The following is an 11,376-nucleotide window of genomic DNA, read 5'->3' on the forward strand; positions in this document are numbered from 1 at the left end:
CTTAACTCATCAGATAGATTATGTTTGTTTGTATTGTTCCCATATTATTGTCAGTATAATATGACTCTTTTAGGGTTATTTCTCTTGAAATACTATTTGTTTTACTATTTCCCAGTGAAACCTTCATTCTTGAACATTTTTATTACTAGGTAGAAACTATTGCTTTAAAAATAATCGTTATTCAGGATATATAATAGGTTTAATACGACAAAAAACATTGTCTGACTTCTTATAATAAACGATTTTATACTAGCTTTTGTGTTTTTGCTTATAATAAAAAAAAAATTAAAAAAATCGTTTAAAGTGTAAACTTTAAGCTACTAGTATTAAGTAGAAATTTAAATACTTTTGTAACATAAATATGGGCAGTTTTTGAAAATAGAATGCACATTAATTAGGTTAAAGTATCATCAATGCATGCATTTTTTTTTATTTTTTTTTACAATATTAGCATTTGTAGAATTTGTAGACGTTATTGTCTAAAATGAAAGTGGCCGGATTAGTATTCATGTTTATTATTTAAATATATTTTCTTTTTTATAATAGAACATAACATTTATAAAGGTTGAGACTGTTCACGAATGCGGTCACAAAACTTCTGAAAAGTGACGGTTTATGACATATATGGTAATTTTTTTCACATTTAAGCTTTGATTTGAGTGTCTGTTCTGACGAAATCTGTTAATTTTTTTACCATCAATTGATTGAATCGATTTAAGTATACACGTTAAAAGTGTTTAAAGACTTTTAAAAACCTTCCATCAGATGTACTTAAATAAATCTTTATCGGACCTTCATCGAAACCGGAAAATTTCTTAAAAGTAACTCTATTTTAAACATAACAAAGTATATTGTATACGGAAATAGCTTCATTACCAGAAATTTCTGTTTTGAGTCGAACACAAAGATTTTATCATACATTTTCTGAAAACAGGAAACCGGATAATAGTCAAATGATTGCAAGTAAAGATTTGAGTCAATATTTTCCAAAATATATCGTGAATCTGTTGAAATATTTACAATCTCTTATGTCAATCAATACTAAAAAATATATATCTAACTACATGATTTTGTTAAATTTTTTATCTTATTGATTAACGAATTTTAACATACGCTATCCACAGTTGCTTCTAACTTAAATGTATGCAAAATGTATCATCGGAGAAGGAGTCCTATTACACACAAAAAGAAAATCAACTTGTGTATTTACCTTTGTAATGGTTCAGCATGTACCGAAATGTGAAATTGATTCAGCAGGAATTTATTAAAGGTACCAAGCTTATAATTCTATACGCCAGACGCGCGTATCGTCTACATAAGACTCATCAATGACGCTCAGATCAAAATCACTGTAAAGCCATTTGCAGTTCACTAAAATGAGAATTCTGATACGTTCTTTACTAATTTTGAAACAGCAACAAAAATCCAGAAAAAATCCTCTTGACTAACTTTTCATGATAAACTTAATTTGATAATATAGTTGGTAATTTTAAGAAAAATAATATTTATTTAAGGAGGCTCGCGGGTATAAGATTTTCAGAAAAAAAAAAATAGTAATTTTTCATAATATTTTTTTTGTATAACCTTATGTAGTTGTTACTTTATCATATTTTATTTCAAAAATCATTCAAAAAAATCAATTCGTGTTGGCCCCAAGTGACTTTTGAAATGTAGATATTATTGAAAAAGCTCCAAATTATCTCCCTTTGGTGCAAGAATGCCATTTTTTGCATTTAAATTGAAATATCTTTTTTTCTCATCGGTTACCTATAATTTTTATTGTTGTTTTCGAATAAGCTGTACATAAACTAAATAATTGTAAAATAAAGCGATTTCTGTAATTTAGTTCTTTTTTTTTATTTCTCCTATTAGTTTAACAGAATAAAAATTACAATTACAAAAATGTATGCTTCTTTCAAAGGCAGATTGTGAGCGTGAATGAACGGTGGCCCCATTTTTTTATTTCATTTTTCTATTAAGTATAAGATAATAACATTAACGGTACCAATGTTTCTGCACCAGATGCGCATTTCGACAATACATTTGTCTTCAGTGATGCTCGTGGCCAAAATATGTCAAATCCAAAGCTTATTTAAAAGATGAAGGGCTATTATCCAAAAGCTCCAAAAAGTATAGCCAAATCTGTGAAAGGAATCAGAGCTTTGCATGAGGGAGATACATTCCTTAATTTATAATAATTTTTAATATTTTGTAACAGCAAATTTAATAACACAAAAATATCCGTATTTTCATGACAGTACCGGAGTACTAGCTACTGGGCTGGTGATACCCTCGGTGACTAACAGTCCACCAGCAGAGGCATCGACCCAGCGGTAGTACATGTTATAACATTAACGGTACCAATTTTTCTGCACCAGATGCGCATTTCGACAAAACATGTCTCTTCAGTGATGCTCGTGGCTAAAATATGTCAAATCCAAAGCTTATATAAAAGATGAAGAGCTATTATCCAAAAGTTCATTTATAGAAAAATGTATAGAAATCCTATATTAAATACAAAAAATTGATTTAGACCCGCGAGCTCCCTTAAAGTGAAAACTAACTCTGTGCAGTAAATAGTTCTTAATCGATTCGTATTTTATCATCCATTCGTAATATGAAGCGTCCTTTATTCATGAACTAAAGGATGCCCGCATTTGTGGACAAATCCACATATTTTTTTCATGATAAAATAATATAAAAAAATAAATTCAAATTCAAAATTTCAAATCTGAAAGCTGCTGATCTGTTTTGTTTATTTTCAAGGTCAGCAGATATTATACTACAGAGATATATTCATGTGATACAGATGTCATGGATTTTTTCAATGCAGATGGACTTGTTTTGTGTTTCAGAGAAAAAGTTGCAGTTTATTTTCTTCGAAGGACCGACTATGTCTAACTTTATTATAGTAGTTAATACACAATGAAATAAAATAATACCATACTCCCAGCAGGGATGGGGTCGATTACTTTAAAATGTAATCGATTAAATTACAATTACTTTGCTAATAAAATGTAATCGATTACATTACAATGACACCCTATTTCATAAGTAATCGATTACATTAGATTACTTTTCTTTAAAGTAATCATGATTACTTTAGATTATTTATGATTACATTGTTTATTGCAATATCAAACTCTCTTTTATAACTTTTTATCCTCACAAAAAGCTTATTTTAGTGATCTTTTTAAAACCCTCAATTTATTTATCTTATTTAAAAGAATTTATAGACAAGTACAGTGAAACTTGTGTGTAACTTCATAAAATATCTATAAACAAGTGACTCTATGTAAAAAAATAGCTGATATTTTCTACAAATTTTAACCAACTGCCTAATTAACAAAAAAATTGAACAAATAAGGAAAAATTAATTAAGTATTGTTTTATCATCTGTTGGGACATAAAATATTCATCAGAAACGTCAAGAGTATTTTTACTAGGCGATATGAATGCAAGAACTGCTATAGTTAATGATTTTTTAATAAATGACAATGTATGTGGCCCAATTTTTGATAGTTTCAACCATATTTTTGGGTATTTAAGTGACACAAATCTACCAGTAAGAAGAAATCCAGATCAAAGTACTAATGAGTTTGGATTAAAATTGTTAAATCTGTGTAGAAGCACTGGTCTACGTATTTTGAACGGTCGGCATAAGGATGGCTTAGCTAATGACTATACATTTTGTGGTTCCCGTGGAATGAGTGTTGTAGACTACTTATTGGCTCCATATGACTTTTTACACATTATAGACCAGTTTATTGTTTGTAACTTCACTTCTTTTAGTGACCATGCGCCTTTACATGTTCGCTTGCGGTGCATATTGAACGATTCACAAGAGCCTAAGCGTAACAGTGGTACGTCAAACAACTCATATGATAGTTACCGATGGAAGGAAGAGCTAAAAGATCAGTGTTATGAGTCTTTAACTTTAAACAGTGGTTCACTTAGCCAGATAGTATTTTCTGATATTGAAAAATCCCAAGATGGTATTGACAATTATGTTGAATCGTTTACTTCTAATTTGATGAACATTATTTCACCATTCTTTTGTAATTCACATAGCTCAAATAATATTTGTGACCGTACCGGTAGTAAGACGACCCGAGATAAAGATGACAAACCATGGTTTAACTACGAGTGCAAAAGACTTCGATCTATCTATACTAGTTCTTTGTATACATTTAATAGAGACAAAAATGTTGAAAATCATCAAATATTAATTATGTCTAAAAGACAATACAAGCGTTTAGAAAATAAACTAAAACGAAAATATAAGCGTCAAGAGGGTGATATGATAGCTACATTGCGTAAAAGCGACCCAAAGAAATATTATAAACTTTTTCAAAAGAAGAGAGCCAAAAATTCTGATGTGTCACTTTCTGAATTCTTCGAACATTTTAGAAATTTGGTCACAAATGATGGTATTAATGTGACAGTCGAAACTCCAGAGACCGTTTCCGACACAACATATGATGAACTTGATCAAATTATTACACAAGATGAAATTTTGAAGTGTATTTCAAACCTAAAACGTGGCAAAAGTCATGGTATTGATGGTACATTTAACGAGTTATTCATTGAATTTAAGGATATTCTGCTACCGTTCCTAGAGGAAATATTCAACAAGATATTAGCATCAGGACATTTTCCGAAATCTTGGGCACTCGCAGTGTTAATTCCTGTTTTTAAAAAAGGCGACTCGTCCGATCCATCGAACTATCGTGGAATCAGTTTAGTCAGTAATTTAGCGAAACTATTTACATCTATTATAAATTCAAGACTAATTAAATGGTCTGAGAATAATGATATTATTACAGATGCGCAATTTGGATTTCGCCCGGGTAGCAGCACTGTTGATGCAATTTATTCTTTGTTGACACTCGTTCAGAAAGCACTTTTCAAGAAAAAACGTTTATATTGCTGTTTCGTTGACTACAAACAGGCATTTGACTCTGTAACCAGACTTAACTTATGGTTGAAACTATCAAGAGTTGGTATAACAGGCAAATTACTTTCTGTTTTAAAATCAATGTATTCTACAGTAAAAGTATGTGTGAAAGTTGATGGTTTTTATTCTGAGCAGTTTACAAGTTCAGTTGGTCTTATGCAAGGGGAAGTTCTTTCTCCTATACTTTTTTCGTTATATGTAAATGACTTTGAAATGGAATTTCTACGTAATAGTAATATACCATATGAAGTGCAAGACTTGTCATTATTTTTACTTATGTATGCTGATGATATGATTTTATTTTCTGATTCAGTTATTGGCTTGCAAGATATGTTAGACACATTATTATTATATACTTGTAAATGGGGTTTGACTGTAAACATTGCCAAAACAAAAATTATGGTATTTAGAAACGGAGGTTTTGTAAAAGACGAAGAAATTTGGTATTATGATGGCAATGCTATTGACATAGTGGATGAATTTTGTTACCTTGGTGTACTGTTAAATTTTAACGGTAAATTTGTTAAAGCTCAAAAACATTTAGCTGAGCAAAGTAGAAAAGCTGTTTTTGGTTTGAAGTCAAAGGTTTCGTCATTGTATTTGAATGTTTTTACATATTTGAATTTATTTGATACTTACATTAGCAGTATTTTATGTTATGGTTGTGAAATATGGGGCTTCCATAAAGCTCCAAATATTGAAAAAATACAACTTGATTTTTGCAAAAACATATTAGGTGTCAAACAATGTACAACAAATGTTATGGTTTATTTTGAATTGGGTAGATATCCTTTGATATATTTTAGAATGTACAACATAGTGAAGTACTGGTTCAAATTATTATCCACAAGCAATTGTATTCTTAAAAACTGCTACAGGGAACAACTGTATAATTTCTGTAATATTAGAAGCAGTTGGATTTATCAACTACAACAATTATTATTTAACTTGGGTTTAAATGAGATCTGGTATAACCAAGACAATTTGATTATTGATACAAATTTATTATTATTTGTAAAAACAAGGATATATGATCAAGCAAAACAGACTTTGAATGATCAACTGAACGTTTCATCTAAGTGTTATTTATATAAATATATTGTCAATAATGTATGTTTACAGAATTATCTAACTAAACATATGAATTTTAGAGTGTATTTAACTCGCCTTAGATTGTCATCTCATAATTTGTTTGTTGAAGTAGGCCGTTATCATGGAGTAAATAGGTTAGATAGAAAATGTACTCTTTGTAATTTGAATATCACTGAAGATGAATTCCATTTTGTTTTACAATGTGAAAGCTATAGAGACTTAAGGAGACAGTTTATTAAACCTTATTATTATAGACGTCCATCGTCGTTCAAATTAGTGCAACTTCTCAGCACTGAAAATGTAAAAGATTTGCGTAATTTGTGTAAATTCTTGTTTAATGCACATAATCATAGGACCAAACTGTTATTGGTCAATACTTGATATTTATTTGCTTCTCTGATGTATTATGTTATGTTGTGTTATAGAAATGTATTTGTATTTATTGCACTGATAAGCATAATGTGCTTAAAGTAATAAAGAATTGAAATTGAATTGATACATCCATTAATGTTTTTACAGGTGTTAATCACTACTTCCATTTTTTTAACAAAGAATAGGTGAGCTTGGGTATTAAAATTTTATTGTCTTAATAACAATATCAATAAAGTTAAAAGTGGTTGATTGTCATTATTTGTTTGAAAAATTTTAATACTTGATCTAATTAATAATTAATAGAATTATTGTCAGGTGAAAACACAAAACAGCTAAGTTTGTAACTTAGGAAAGTATATACATTTCTCTTAAAACAACAGTTTATTGTAATGAACGATATTTTGTATTGATGATACTTCTGACTTCACCTATTGTTTACTATGCGTATTGTTTGTAATATTATGCCATATGTAAACACTGTACATGAACTTGTTTATACTGATGAGCCGTAAGGTTCAAAGTTAAGAAAAAATAAAAATTAGAATGCACATATTATACACGAATTTATAGACCAAAATTTATTCAATTTGTCAATAAATGAAATCTGGTTTAAACTTTCATTTTGAATTATGTGGGCTCATATATTTATGTCGACCATCAAGGTCAAATTCGAACTAAATGTTTTCTGCATTTGAATTTCAATGTTTTTATGTTAAAATATTTGGTAAACTTATATGAAATTAGAGTTAATATCAGAAATTTTCAATCAAAGAAAAAAATGCTTTCAAGGCATATTTTTGTATTATAAGAGCTGAATCTCTCAAAGAAATATTGGAGAGGCAATTTCCTTTAGTAAACTGTTAACAAAATAAAACACCCGGTAATACAAATTTGTTATGAAGATGATACAATTCATCACATTAAACAAGGTTCCAAAATTGTGAATACTAGTTTCATGATTTTTCATTCAAGCTTTACATTTTCTTGTTTTCATCTTGCTTATCAAAAACTATTTTCATATATATGTATCTAAAATTGTAATCAGTAAGTAATCATCTAAATGTAATCTTAAAGTAATCTAAAAGTAATCATGATTACACCTGTTTTTGGCAATGTAATCGATTACATTACGGTTACTTGTAATCAGAAATGGCATGATTACTGATTACATAGGATTACACTGCAAAATGTAATCGATTACTGTAACAGCTGATTACGATTACTGATTACGATTACCCCATGCCTGACTTCAAGGCAAATTCGAATCGGAAACTCCCTTATAAAATGGCAAAAACAAAAGCTCAAACACACCAAGTGATCAGAGAACCAAAGTTTAGAAGAGGGATGGTGTGAGATCAAAACTGTGTTTAAAGAATCATCAAGAAACAATGTAGGACTCAAGAAACGTGAAAGAAAAAAATTCGTAAGGGTTCCGCGGAACCCAGTGTCTCGCCTACTTTTGCTGTAACTCCCAGGCTCAACAAAAATGAGGAAAACAATCAATACTACTGATACTATCTTTTGATTGTAAGATGCTTCTGTCCAAGTTTGGTATACATTTCAGGATAGTTTATGAATCGAATAAATGTTTTAAAAACTTTAAGTGCAGACTGTATTTTATGTTAACTGGATTTATTTTTTTACAAAATTTACTTCTGGATACTATCTTATGATCATAAACAAGCTTCTGTCCAAGTTTGGTACAAACCCATGATAGTTAAAGAAAGTTATTAAAATTCTAAAAACTTTAACCACAGAGTGAATGTAATGTTTCCCCGCAGAAAAAACTAAGTCTATTTATAAGCAAAAAACAGAAAATTAGAATTTTATTTTTGCAAACTTTACTTCTGGATACTATCTTATGATCATAAACAAGCTTCTGTCCAAGTTTGGTAGAAATCCAGTATAGCTTAAGAAAGATATTCAAATTTTAAAAACTTTAACCACAGAGTGAATGTAATGTTTCCCCGCAGAAAAACTAAGTCCATTTATAAGTAAAGAACAGAAAAAATGGAATTTTATTTTTGAAAAATTTACTTCTGGATACTATCTTATGATCATAAACAAGCTTCTGTCCAAGTTTGGTAGAAATCCAGTATAGTTTAAGAAAGTTATTATATTTTCAAAAACTTTAACCACAGAGTGAATATTTGTGGACGCCGCCGACGACGACGGAATGTAGGATCGCTTAGTCTCGCTTTTTCGACTAAAGTCGAAGGCTCGACAAAAATGGACAAGTTATGACACCTGGATAAGCATTCAGCAGAACAAAGATATGAAGATAAAACTAAATAGCAGAAAATCATGACGAATCCAAACTTCTTTAAGATAAGAACATTCAGTCAAAGACAAAGGAGTAAAACTTAAGCCAAATTATATAAGGCAATATAGCTAGTCACTTACCAAATAAAGCAGAGACACCAGTTTCTAAGTGGGGCAATTAGTGCTGTCTATAAAATCACAACAGAACTTAGTTGTAAACACTCAAACTGCAGTGTCCCATGTTAGTCCAAGGATGGTAAAGTACAAGCCTCAGAAAGTCAACAACTGGAAAAGTGGACTGAACACTTTAATAACCGAATAACCGTTTCACAGATGATATTGTATTAGTTCCTTATGTCGTAACTACAATACCCTTCCCTTTTCATGAATGTGACCTGCGAATTAGCACCTGAGATCATCCCCTGTTTTTGGTGGGGTTCGTTTTGCTGTCTTTATTTTGCTATGTTGTGTTTTCTGTACTATTATTTGTCTGTTTGTATTTTTTTTATTTTTAGCCATGGCGTTGTCAGTTTATTTTCGATCTATGAGTTTGACTGTCCCTCTGGTATCTTTCGTTACTCTTCTAAAGAAGCAATGAACACTGAACACCAGGAAGCTGTTCCAATTTGAAGTTTGGAATAGAACTAGATGTAAACAAATTGGGGAAGAGATCAGGAAGGCAATACTGAAGAATATGAAATTACTTGTTATAACAGCTAAAATGCTGATAATATCTCCTGTCTTATTCATCACAGCAAGAGATTGGTGTATGAGAACAGCATTGGGAAATGTAGTCACATGCATCAGATGGACCATGAATTACTTTCTAGAGGATTTAGACTTTGTTGATGATATCAGTCTACTTTCCATTAACAAGAACTACTTGCTTGCAGAACAAAACCACAAGACTGAATGAAACAGCACAGAGTATAGGCCTGACTATAAATGAGAAGAAGACCAAGCAACAAGGTCATTACCATATAGTTGAGTACAACATTGGCATTTGTTCTCTGATGGATACTTGTCTTATAGATCGAAGACAAGAGATGAAATATCAATTTCTTTTTGGTTTTATGTACTATCTAACTATAAATGCTTAATTTGTGTACCTAGAAAACTTTACAAGAGGAAGTTAGGCTGACAGAAACCAAGATTTTTCTACAGAGATCGAACCATGAACAGTTGAGCAAATATGGACGCTACATTTAAGCCTGAAACGGCACTGAATTTTGATTGTGATTAAATATTTGATACAGCATAGTTTTGTGACACAAGTTGAATGTGGTCAAAGAACTGAATATTTGAAATTGAAAATTCACCTTTAATGATTAAATTCAGTATTACAAAGAACCCTATACATGCAATTTGTGTTGAAATAAAAAAAAAGTTGAATTTTTGGACCCTGATCTGAACCAACTTGAAAACTAGGTCCATAAATCAAATATTTAAACAAAGATTTAGATTCATCATTTGAAAGAACTCTATATACATTCAATTTATGTTGAAATTAGTTTTACCCATTTACTAATTTTAAATTAGTTATACTTTTTTTGTTTTAAAGGGAAATAACTCAAACTGAATAAATCATATTTTTATATGACAAGTGCTTTTACCACTGAAAATGTTAAACTCAAAAACGAGAACAGCTTAAATCGTGCAAAATAAACTTGACCTTCATTTAGTCACATCAAACAACCTATCTTAATTCTGTCATTGTTTTAATTGTTAATAACAGACACTATTTGGCAGCTGCCTGACCACTCTTCTTCCATACATCCTCAAATCATAACTTTGAAATCTGGTTAAAAGCTGCCAAATTTCCTTAAAATTACCAATTCAGTGGCAGTAACCTGATAGACATTTTTACCCATCAGGTTTGCTCTGCATTTAATCCTTATGTTCTATTTTTAGCCATGGCAGGTAGAATTGTTGATAGATGGAAATTTCGGATACACTTTATAAAATCACCCCTAGTTTTTGGTGGGGTTCGTGGGGTTTATTCTTTAGTTTTCTATATTGTGTCATGTGTACTATTGTTTTTCTGTTTGTCTTTTTCATTTTTAGCCATGGCGTTGTCAGTTTGTTTTAGATTTATGAGTTTGACTGTCCCTTTGGTATCTTTCATCCCTCTTTTATAAAAAAGATATCCTAAGGAATATTCAGTTAAAAGTCTGAAGGTATTTAGCTTAGTACTTTCAGAGGAGAAGATAATGGAAATTGTTAACAACAACGACAGATGACAATGGACATGATAGATGCCAAGTGATAAGCCAGGTAAGATTAAAAAGTTAATGAGGAAATATTTATGGCAAATACAAATTAAACATAAATTACTATAAATATAAAGAGATAAAAAAATATTTCTCAATGAAACACAAACCCTTCGACAGAAAATATCATAAGACATAATGTGTGCATTTCATGATTTACTAAGTGTACTGTTACAACTCTTGTCAATGGTAACCCAATTTTTAAGTGTGTGTTTTGATCCAAGCTAGGATAGAACTCCTGAACTCCTGCAGTTCAGGAAAGATAGCAATTCTTATAAGGCCACCATTACAATGATTCCTGAAAGGTTTTTGTAAAGCATAGGTCACTCATTTGTTCAAACATTGACTGAAAAATTTCCAGATATTGATCAAAACTTTTTTCGTTTGATCTTTACAATTCTATTAGCAGTAAAAATAATTGAC

Source organism: Mytilus trossulus, chromosome 14 (genome assembly GCF_036588685.1).
Source record: "Mytilus trossulus isolate FHL-02 chromosome 14, PNRI_Mtr1.1.1.hap1, whole genome shotgun sequence".
Lineage (NCBI taxonomy): Eukaryota > Metazoa > Mollusca > Bivalvia > Mytilida > Mytilidae > Mytilus > Mytilus trossulus.